This window comes from Choloepus didactylus, chromosome 5 (genome assembly GCF_015220235.1).
Source record: "Choloepus didactylus isolate mChoDid1 chromosome 5, mChoDid1.pri, whole genome shotgun sequence".
In the NCBI taxonomy this organism is placed as follows: domain Eukaryota; kingdom Metazoa; phylum Chordata; class Mammalia; order Pilosa; family Megalonychidae; genus Choloepus; species Choloepus didactylus.
The window spans coordinates 54,565,010-54,576,008 of NC_051311.1; the positions used below are offsets into that span (position 1 = coordinate 54,565,010).

Sequence of the window (10,999 nt, forward strand, 5' to 3'; positions counted from 1 at the left end):
AGACTGGCAATGGCTCCATTTATAAAGATCTCACAAAAATTCTGTTGGCTTTGCATGAAGCACACAGGGGTCAAAGCCATCAGACAATAGGACTTTCCACAAATCCTTTCTGCTTAACTCCTTTTCCAATCTTGGCTTGTACTGAAATGGCAGCTGGGTTCCATGTTTGGTTACATCCTCACGTTGGGCTGTAGCTTCTGGGATTCCACCCCCTGGAAGCTCGTAATTTTCAGCTTCTGGTCTCTTTGAACCCAAGAGTTCAGTTCTAAGTTTATCTCTTTCTGCTCGCATTTTACTATAAGCTGCAAGGAGAAGCCAGGTTACGTCCTCCACACGTAGTCTGGAGATCTCCTCAGCTAAGTACTCCAGGTTGTCACTTTTAAATTCTTCCTTCCATCTGACACCAGGACTCAATTTTGCCAAATTCTCTGCCACTTTAAAACAAGTATCACCTTTCTTCCAGTTTACAACAACATATTCATCATTTCTGCTCAAGTCCTCATCAAAAGTATCTTTAGAGTCCATATTTCCACAAACAGTCTCTTTAAAGCAGTTTTGGCCTTTTCTATCAAGCTCCTCACAATTCTTCCAGAAACTCCCCATTATCCATTTAAAAAGCCGTTCCAACATGTTTGGTATTTGCAAACTCAGCAGCAAAAGCACCCCACTTCTCCGGTACCAAAATCTGTTCTAGTTTGCTAATGCTGCAGAATGCAAAACACCAGAGATGGATAGGCTTTTATAAAAAGGGGGTTTATTTGGCTATACAGTTACAGTCTTAAGGCCATAAAGTGTCCAAGGTAACACATCAGTAATCAGGTACCTTCACTGGAGGATGGCAAATGGCGTCCGGAAAACCTCTGTTAGCTGGGAAGGCACATGTCTGGTGTCTGCTCCAAAGTTCTGGTTTCAAAATGGCTTTCTCCCAGGACATTCCTCTCTAGCAAGCTTGCTCTTCTTCAAAACGTCACTCACAGCTGCACTCCGTTCAGTCTCTTGAGTCAGCATGTTTTATATGGCTCCACTGATCAAGGCCCACCCTAAATGGGTGGGATCACACCTCCATGGGAGTATCCCACCAAAGTTACCACCCACAGCTGGGTGGGGCACATTCCAAGCAAACCTAACCAGCACCAAAACGTCTGTCCCACAAGACCACAAAGATAATGGCATTTGGGGGACACAATACATTCAAACCGGCACAGATATAATTAGAATATGACTACTATACAAACCCTAATGAATTAATAAGTCCATGCAATGATCAACGGCCACTAATGCCACAGAAAGCACAGAAAGAGGCAATCAGGCATCATGTACCTCCTAATGAAAGAACACAGCACCACCTATGCAGTAATCTTACAAAAGTAAGTAAATAGGAACCTGAATCTAATCAACTCTAGATCCAATAAATGAATTGTTCCTTGTAGGACATTCAAAGGACTGAGAAACATCTGAAACATTAAGTGATGCCACGGAGATGCAATCAGAAAGTCCAGATGGTGGAAAATGATACAGGATTTTAAAAAGTCTGGTTTCTTTAAAAGCAATATACTGTAAAAGGAAGGAAAAAAAAGCACAAAATGACAGAGATGGAAAGAGCTTTGAGAGACAAGGGACAAATCAACCAGTTGCAATATACAGACTTTATTTGCATTCTGAATCAAACTAACAAAATGTGAAAAAAAGAGAAATGAGATAACTATAAAAGAATCATGGAAATATGAATGCTTCTTGGATAATTGGTGATACCATGGAATTATTGCTCATGCTTTTATGTTGTGATGATATGGTTTTGTTTAAATAAAAAATAATTTTTAAAGTATATATAATGGAATATTGAGAAATAAAAAATATGATTTCTATGAAGGCTTCCAAAATAATGCAGTGGGTATGAGTAGGGGTATAGATTAAACAAGATTGGCCATATATTGATAATTGTTGAAGTTGGTTCATAGGTATATTGAACTTATCATAGTGTTCTATTTTTGTATACATTTGAAAATGTCACCAGTAAAATAGGTTTAAAAAATTATCCTAGTACAACTCTTCAGGCAAATGTATAACAAATAGATTAAATTACCTAACAGCTTCACAGATCATGTTGCTCAGATAAATGTCCTAATTTTGAAACATTGATGAAAACCAGAAAAATTCAACATCCTCTCTCCAAATGACCATGAAAACCCAGGTGGTAAAGATATCTGTTGCTGAGAGTCCCCTCTGTTCTCTGGGATCATGCAGTGTTCATGTTTGATCTAAAAATATTTTTAATAAGATGGTGCTTGGGTGACCAAAATGCAATATATCAGAAATGGACTGGCTTTTAACAAGGGGGATTTATTAGGTTATAAATTACAATTCTAAGCCCATGAAAATGTCCCAATTAAGGCATCAACAAAAGGACACCTTTTCTGAAAAAAGGCTGGTGGCATCTGGGCTTCCTCCGCCATATGGGAAGGCACATGGCTGGTGTCTGCTGGTCCTTCACTCCTGGGTTTTGTTGCTCTCAGCTCTCATTCTCTCTAACCTCTCTCTAAATGTCTCTGCCTTTTATCCCCTCCTAGAGGCCTCCAGTAAAGGATTAAGACCTACCTTGAATGGGCTGGGTCACATCTCAGTTGAAACAACCTAACCAAAAGGTCCCACCCACAATAGGTCTGCACCCACAGGAATGGATTAAAAGAACACAGCCTTTTCTGGGGTATATAACAGCTCCAAACTGCCATAGATGGAATGATTGTTAAAAATCAAAATGATGATAAAAGTCAAAATGAAAGTAGAATTATATATAGTTCATATCTGTACAATTTTAAGTCCAAACAACAGAATTCAGAAATAACACATGAATGAGATAATTTAGTAGGTCAGTGAACGCATTGGGATTTAACCATATAATGTTGCTACCAAAAAGCAAGTTAGTTATTTCTGTGAATTCATAGCCATGTATGAGGATAGATGTCAGCTCCATTCTGCTCTCTCTCAGAGCACACTTCCTTTAGCATCTCCATAAAAAATGCCTAAGCACCCTAGGAAGCTTATAGGTTTCAAGTAAATCATTAGAAAGCCTAAAATCATGCCGCATCAGAAAAGTTTGTAATAGAAGTTTATCTTGGAGAAGTCTCGATGGGGAGTGGAAGGGTGGTGGCAGCAAATAAGATCAGGGAGTGTAGAACATGGTGGCCTTAGACATTTATAAAGAGACTGGAAGGGCAGTCACACAAAGTGAGTTGCTCCTCTCTACTAAGTCCAATGGCAAATGATAAGGGGGCAAAAGCCAGGTTACCAGAAGAAACTTTCAACTATAGATTGAGTTGCTAACTGGTCAGAGGTCCTCTTGTATTAGAAGTATTCACATACACACTGGACAACTTTCTTGCTCTTATGCCATAAGGGGGATTCAACACCAAATGTGTTGTCAGGCTTTTCAGTTCCTTATAACCCTGAAAGTCTGAAATCAGAACTGTACTTTACCATAACCACTTTTTTTTTTTTTTTATCATTCTAAATGGCACTTTCAGGGATTATTACTAATCTATTTGCGTCCAAATCACAGCTTCTAGTCTTTAAAATTAGCCACCTTTTCCTCCTCCTGCCCGATGTGTTCACTGTTGTCATGATATGAAGCTCAGAGTATAGCATTTGATCACAGATAGGCGGTTGTTACCTAGTTTGAGCTCAGCAAGAACAGATGGTTGACTAGAAAGGAAAAAGCTTCTATATATACTCACCTAAGCATAAATGATGGGGAAGGAAGGAAACAAGATAAAGAACATGTCAAGTAAATTGTAGCCATTACTTTAAAAGTTTGAGTGGAAATAGAAGGCATACACTGCAGTATTTTTAAGTGAAAACTTTGTAAATTTGGATTTCTAATTTACAGAAGAATGTCAAAACTTTGAGCCAGTGGGTATACTTTGTCTTTGTCTATTCCAGCATCATGCATTATTCCCTTATTTGTTGACCTAACGATAAGGTGTGACTACTGCCAGTTCTCAAAAAATGAAAAAATACAATTAATATTGTTGACATTATTCTGAGGTTAAGTTCTTGCCCTAGCAAGGCCTTTGAATTTTTGTCTTGAAATGAGTAGCATCATAATTAAGTGTTCTTTTTCCCTTTTGCCTCAACACACTAACTAAAGCTATTTGTTGAAGTTATAAACATAGAGAACTTTCCTCCTAAGCAGGGTATATTCTGCTCTTATAGTACCCTAGACACTTTGCAAGATTTTATGAATGCATTACATGACTAAGCCTAATAAAGCCTAATGTACACTAAAGACAAAATACTAGACTTCTATTTATGTATATGATTGTAAAGTTATTTCTTTAATCAAGTCATGCCCCTAACTAACATTAAGCTTGCCAAAATGAATACAAGCAATGCTTTTGTTTTATAAATGTGTTTAAATTTTATAACAGGAATTAGTCTTCTGTATAGATACCAGAATCCAAGGCCTGGCTCCATGCTTCATTAGTTATGTGATATTTGCTGTCTCAGTTTCCCAGAAGCAAAATGAGATGGAATGAGATCATCTTGTTGGTTCCTTCTAGTTTCAGCAGATTTTAGTCTGAATTGAAAAATCAGAACTAAAATAGTTGTATATTTTATGTTTAAAAAAGGCAGAACAAAATTGTAATGCATAGAAAGACAATATGCAGAAAGACATTAGAAGAAAATATATTCAAAAGATAATACCCATTTTGGGAGGGAGGCAGGAAGTCGTTCATGGATATTTTTCTTCCACTTATTTTTTTCAAATTTCCCAATGGTCTATAAATCTCCATGTGATGAATATAAGTTGGGGAAAATAGACACCCTTCAATATTTGAAAAGCAATATTTGTTTCAAGCCACTATTTTGTCTGAGACAAAGTATTGTCAGCACAGAAAATAAGATTTGCCTCACATGTGCTCCTTGTTTAAAGATGAGGTTCCAAACAGCACTGCAGCAATGTAGCATCAGTTGAGTAAAGTCCATGAAACCAGCAGTATCATCAGGCTGATTATCATGAATAGAACAAAACAATTAGGGAATAGAATGAGGAAAACATGTGATTTAAGTATTACAACATTTTATGCTACATCGTCACTTAAAAAACATTTGCGTTCACTTCCAATTCAAGATGGTTTTGTAGATTAGAGACCATAAACCAACAGCTTTGGCTTACAATGTGTCCATCACTATATTTCACACACCATTGAGATTCATCATGAGGTTTTGTTGAGTATGGTCTCATTCATCTCACATACTTCATTGGGATCTTAAACTTTTCTCTGCCCATATCTGGGATCCAGGACCTGGTCGCAGTTTGCCCAGTGAATAATGAAAGATTTACTCTACATAAGTGAAGAGGCTGACCATACATCCTGCATTCTCATTGCTTCTTTTAGAAGGAAAGACTTGTTAATTCTTCTGCAAGAGAAGTGGGTCATGAAAGAATAGAGGACATGATGCTTTGACTGAGTTCTGGCAGATGAGTGGGTGCTGCCTCTGTAAAACCTAAGGAGGAGTGGTGTGCAGAATGGCAAGGGCATTCCAAAAAAGAGAAAGAAGAATAATAATGGCCAGATTACCAAGAGTTGTATCAATCACTATGGAGTGTGGACCTTGAAATTTAGACAGAGACAGATGAGGTATTTTTCGAAGGGAATGGCAGAGTCAGATTCACATTTTCACAAAGATCACTATGACAAGCAGTGTAGAGTGAGGACTGGAGGGAGGTTAAAAAAAAAAAACACTAAGGAAATAAAATGTGAAAAAAAATCTAAAAATAACCAGAAACTTACTCTGATACTCTTCTTATAGTCTGTATTCTAAACTGAAACCTCATAGTAACTGAAAAAGGTATAAATGTTCTTATATTTTTCCAGCTTCCAAGATATATCCAACAAGTACCATCATTTTGTGCTGGGATTCATTTTCTTTAAGCTTGAGTTTCTGGAGTGTATTACAGTATTAACAAAACTCTTTGAGGAAAGATACCTGTTCCTTTATGAACACAGAATGAACATAACATAGGAAATTGAAATAATCTGTTATAATGAAGACTGTTCTAAGTCTTGACAAGTTCTCTCTTACTCTGTGCAGTTGAAATAGACTATCTGTGTAACAAAGTCCAGGAAACTGGGGGATTTGAAGGAATATAGGTCATGAAAGGTGCAATCATGGAGTTAATCAGAAAGAAGAAGAAAAGTGGGAAAAAGCTGTAAAACTCCTGAAACACATATTCTTTGAGGATACAAGTGAATCAAGAACAGTAAAATAACAAGAATGCCACAGAGAGTAAAATGAGAGACAAAGAATGCCATATCAGGTGAATTTGGTATTATTGGAGACTAGAGTAATTTGGAGCATAATGAGAAACAGACACCTATGCCTGCTCGAATTTATCTAGGAATCCCTTAAGAGAGAGTTTAATAATAAAAATACAGGAATTGGGGTTGGATCAGAAAAAAAAGTCCAAAAAACTGCGGGAAGAATTGATAAATACCGGAAAGACATTAAGGAAGAGGTGAAAGGAATCAAAATCAGGGAAAGTGGTCACAAAAAAAGGACAGATCGTATTTGCAAACTCGATAGGAAAAAAATAGCACCATATGCTCTGGTTTGGAGCTGAGAGCTTCTCCATGAACTTGGGCAAATTCCTTTACTTTGTTGTTTGCTTCAGTACAAAGGAATGAACGTAAGTAAACCTACATTACGGCTGTTGTGTTACTTCAGTCACAAGACTGGTGAAATCCATTGGGATCATAGATGAAAAGCTCTATAACAGTGCAACTTATATCAGGGAAAGGGGGCACATGATCTCCCCAGCTTCAGCCATTAAAATCCTTTTCTCAGTGCTGAGCTGGGGTCAATGGATGAAGCTGGTACACAAAGATGTACTTTGGCAGCAGCAGGAGCTGGATGAATCAAAGTTGTGAAACAAAATGACCGTCAGCTGCATTCAAGCCCCACTGTGGCAGGGAATCAATATTTGACAAACATTTGTAAAAGGACACAAATTGGAAAGGGAAAACATTTAAAAATATTTCTCAGGAGCCAGAAAAACAGTAGGAAGTATATAGGCAAGGAAATGTTCCAAGTGTTTCTGAAGGCACCAGAGGGATATTCACACTCCATAAGTGAGAATCTGAACACTGCTGCAAGAGTGCTCTAATATTTATGATAGATTCTAGATCATCTAAAACAATACTCTAGCTTAATGAAAAACATACTATATACAATAGGAAGGTGAGGCAAATTCCCATGGTTGCCAGATATTTATTCAATAAACAGTTTTAATAAGTGACTCTAATCACTATAAAGCAGCAACATGTAGGAATTTATTTACACTAGGATGGACTAATCATAGAGCAGGAATAAATATCACTTTGTAATTCATTGAAGAATAAAACTTCCATCTGGGTAGTTTATTCAATATACCTAGTATATCCTCACATAGCAACATATTTTATTCCTATAGCAGCAGGTAAGCAAACTTTTTCTATAAAGGGCAAGAGAGTAAATATCTTAGTCTTGCTGACTTTACTGTTTGGCACATTTACTCAAATATGCAGTTGTACTAGTAAAGAAGCCATAGACTATCTTAAAAAGTGGGTATAACTGTGTCCAACAAAACTTTATTCATACCAACAGGCAGCAGGCCCAATTTGGCTCAGGGAAGTTTGCTGCTCCTACACTATAGTGTTAGCCCAACTGTTCCCAAGATTAAGTTAGCAAGTGAATATTCACACCCAATAACTTTGCCCTCTCCTTCGTAGTTTGCCTCAGACTTCAGAGTAATCACCCAGTTACCTGAAAGATCGCCTGTTTTAACTCTGCATAATTAACATGGATATGAATTTTGATATTTTCCCATTTGTATACTATCTGTTTCCTATAGCTTCCCCCTACCTCCAAAACAGAATGTAAGCTCAAGGAAAGCAGAGACACTGTTTGTGATCCTCAGTACCTGGAACAGTATCTGGCAGTTTCAAGAATCAGTAAATAATGTCTTTGAATAAACATATAATAGGATGCTAAGGTGACTTTTCCTGTTACCATGGGTTTTTAGCTAAAGCTCTGGACAAAAGTCACTTAATATTTCCATATTCTAAAGAAAACTTAGTAGACACATCCTCACAGGATATACTACTATGAGCTTTAACCTTATCCCCTTTCACCCCCCTCCAGCTTATCAAGAATAAAGACTAGATGCTCAATGGGGAGTCATGGAAGCTAGAAGTCATAGATCTGGAGGGAAAGGGTTTTTGCTGCATCTCTTGTCCCACCTTCCTCCAAGCTGCAAAGGTGATTCTAAGATAAGGGGAGGTGTGGGGTGGGGCCTGGAAAAAAAGGTAACTACTACCTCTTCACCAACTGGCTGTTTGCTAAGCTTAAGGAACTGACAGGTCTAAGTCCACATCCTCTGAGAGCTGGGTATTTGATGTGGAAATTTGGAGGCAAACAATATGATTGATGCCTGTTTCTTTTTTTTTTTTTTTTTTTAAATTCAGTTTTATTGAAATATATTCACACACCATACAATCATCCATGGTATACAGTCCACTGTCCACAGTATGATAACATAGCTATGCGTTCATCACCACAATCTATCTCTGAACATTTTCCTTACATCAGAAAGAACCAGAACAAGAATAAAAAATAAAAGTGAAAAAAGAACACCGAAATTATCCCCCCATCCCACCCCATTTGTCCTTTAGTTTTTATCCCCATTTTTCTACTCATCCATACACTAGATAAAGGGGGTGTGATCCACAAGGTCTTCACAATCACACTGTCACCCCCTTGTAATCTACATTATTATATAATTGTCTTCAGGAGTCCAGACTGCTGGGTTGGAGTTTAGTAGTTTCAGGTATTTACTTCTAGCTATTCCAATACATTAAAGCCTAAGAGGTGTTATCTATATAGTGCATAAGAATGTCCACCAGAGTGACCTCTCGACTCCATTTGAAATCTCTCAGCCACTGAAACTGTTTCATCTCATTTTGCATCCCCCTTTTGGTCAAGAAGATACTCTCAGTCCCACGATGCCGGGTCCACATGATGCCTGTTTCTTGCCTGGAGGAAGTTTCTGGAGCAGCCTGAGATGGCAAGGAAGAAGAGAGAGCTCAAGGCATTTTAAACACAACTTTTTGCCAAAGACACAGATATTGGTTGGCCGAAATAAGCTGGGAATACCGGCTGGATTGCTTCACTTGGGCTGCACTTGAGGGGGGTAGGCACACTAGTCAGCCAGAGAGTGCAATTTGCATGTCACAAAGCTGTTCAGAGCAGAGACTTGAAAAGGGCTGTGTACAGAATGTCCCAAAGTGTGCCAAAAATCAGCCACAATTTGTGTGCCTGCTATACAGACTATACAAAACATCAGTCAGTTAAAAGATTTGCTCCTGTTTCTCTAATCTAACTTTTCCCCTACCCCAACACTGAATTATCTCACAGAATTGGAGACAAGGCAATGAGAAGAGAAAAATACATATATATATTTATAAAACCTAAACACACAAAACAAAAACTGCAAACCTTTCTCATACAGATCCTTAAGGGTCAGAAAAGGTGAGAAGTAGAAAGAGTGACTTGAATATGAGATACAAGTTTTTAATTGTAAAGGATTTGACTTTAATAACCTAAAAAAGTTTTTTAGTGACCCAAATGAGCCTGTTCCAATAACCAAAAATGATTAGGAAACCATGGAATCCATAAAGAGACGTCATCAAGGAGCATGGAAAAGAGATCCAGAGAATGTTTTAAACATGGTGATTGGAAAAAATAAAATTATTTTTACTTATACCACAAGTTCAAACTACTCAACAAACTCATTACAAGTACCTGCCTTTTCTTTCCCAGACATACTAGTCATTTGACAATTAAGTGTTTTCTGGGTGCCAGGTAGCATGCTTGGACAAGGGAATACAGAATGAAACTTGCCTGCCTTGTCTCCTTCCATACAGTCTCAGCCTAGTACATGGTATTTTCAACCAAGAATTGTTAGTATCTCTTCAATAATGCTGAAAACTAAACTTTCCCCCTTCACCATCTTCCCTGTCTCCTGGCATCTGCAGCCATGGAGTTTGAACTTTGCAGTTTTGCTGGGTACAAGATCTATCCTCGACATGGGAGGTGCTACGCCAGGATCGACGGGAAGGTCTTCCAATTTCTTAATGGAAAATGCGAGTCGCAATTCCTTTCCAAGAGGAATCTTTGGCAGATAAACTGGACTGTCCTATACAGAAGAAAGCATAAAAAGGGGCAGTCGGAAGAAATTCAAAAGAACTCTCCGTGCAGTTAAATTCCAGGGGTCTATCACTGGTGCATCTCTTGCTGATATTATGGCCAAGAGGAATCAGAAACCCGAAGTTAGAAAGGCTCAATGAAAACAAGCTATCAGGGCTGCCAGAGAAGCAAAAAAGGCTAAGCAAGCATCCAAAAAGACAGCAATGGCTGCTGCAAAGTTCCCACAAAGGCAGCACCCAAACAAAAGATTGCGAAGCCTGTGAAGGTTTCTGCACCCCAAGACGGTGAAAAACGCCAAGATGCCAGATCAGATTTTTAAATAAAGATCTGAGTAACTAAAAAAAAAAAAAAAACCTAAACTTTCTTCCCTCCTAAGTCAAATATATTTTCACATTTATTTATGAGGCCCCTATTCTAGGTTTAGAAATGTAGAGTTATTTTTTGATGACTCTCTCCTTTGCTTCCTAATGTCTTCAATTCATGCTCTCCCATGTATTCCCTACTTTCTAACCATTGAAGCTGCCACACTAATTTAGATTGCCTGGAATACTGTCATAAACCGTACTGGTTTCTCTCATCAATCACCACACATTTGAATAGATAACATAATTTGCCACTGAGTAATCATCTTAAATTACTGTTAACTACTCAAAACTTCACCAGCACTCTATTTCTTACTGCTAAATCTTCAGCCTCACATTGAAAGCTCCATAGTCAACAAACTGTAGACTTCCTACCTGACCACCTCTCACTA

General features: G+C 38.0%; 1 pseudogene; it reads left to right on the top strand.

Moving 5' to 3' along the window:
- The first annotated feature begins 10,075 nt into the window (after nt 1-10,075).
- On the top strand, nt 10,076-10,564 carry LOC119535301 (annotated as a pseudogene).
- Nucleotides 10,565-10,999: the final 435 nt, after the last annotated feature.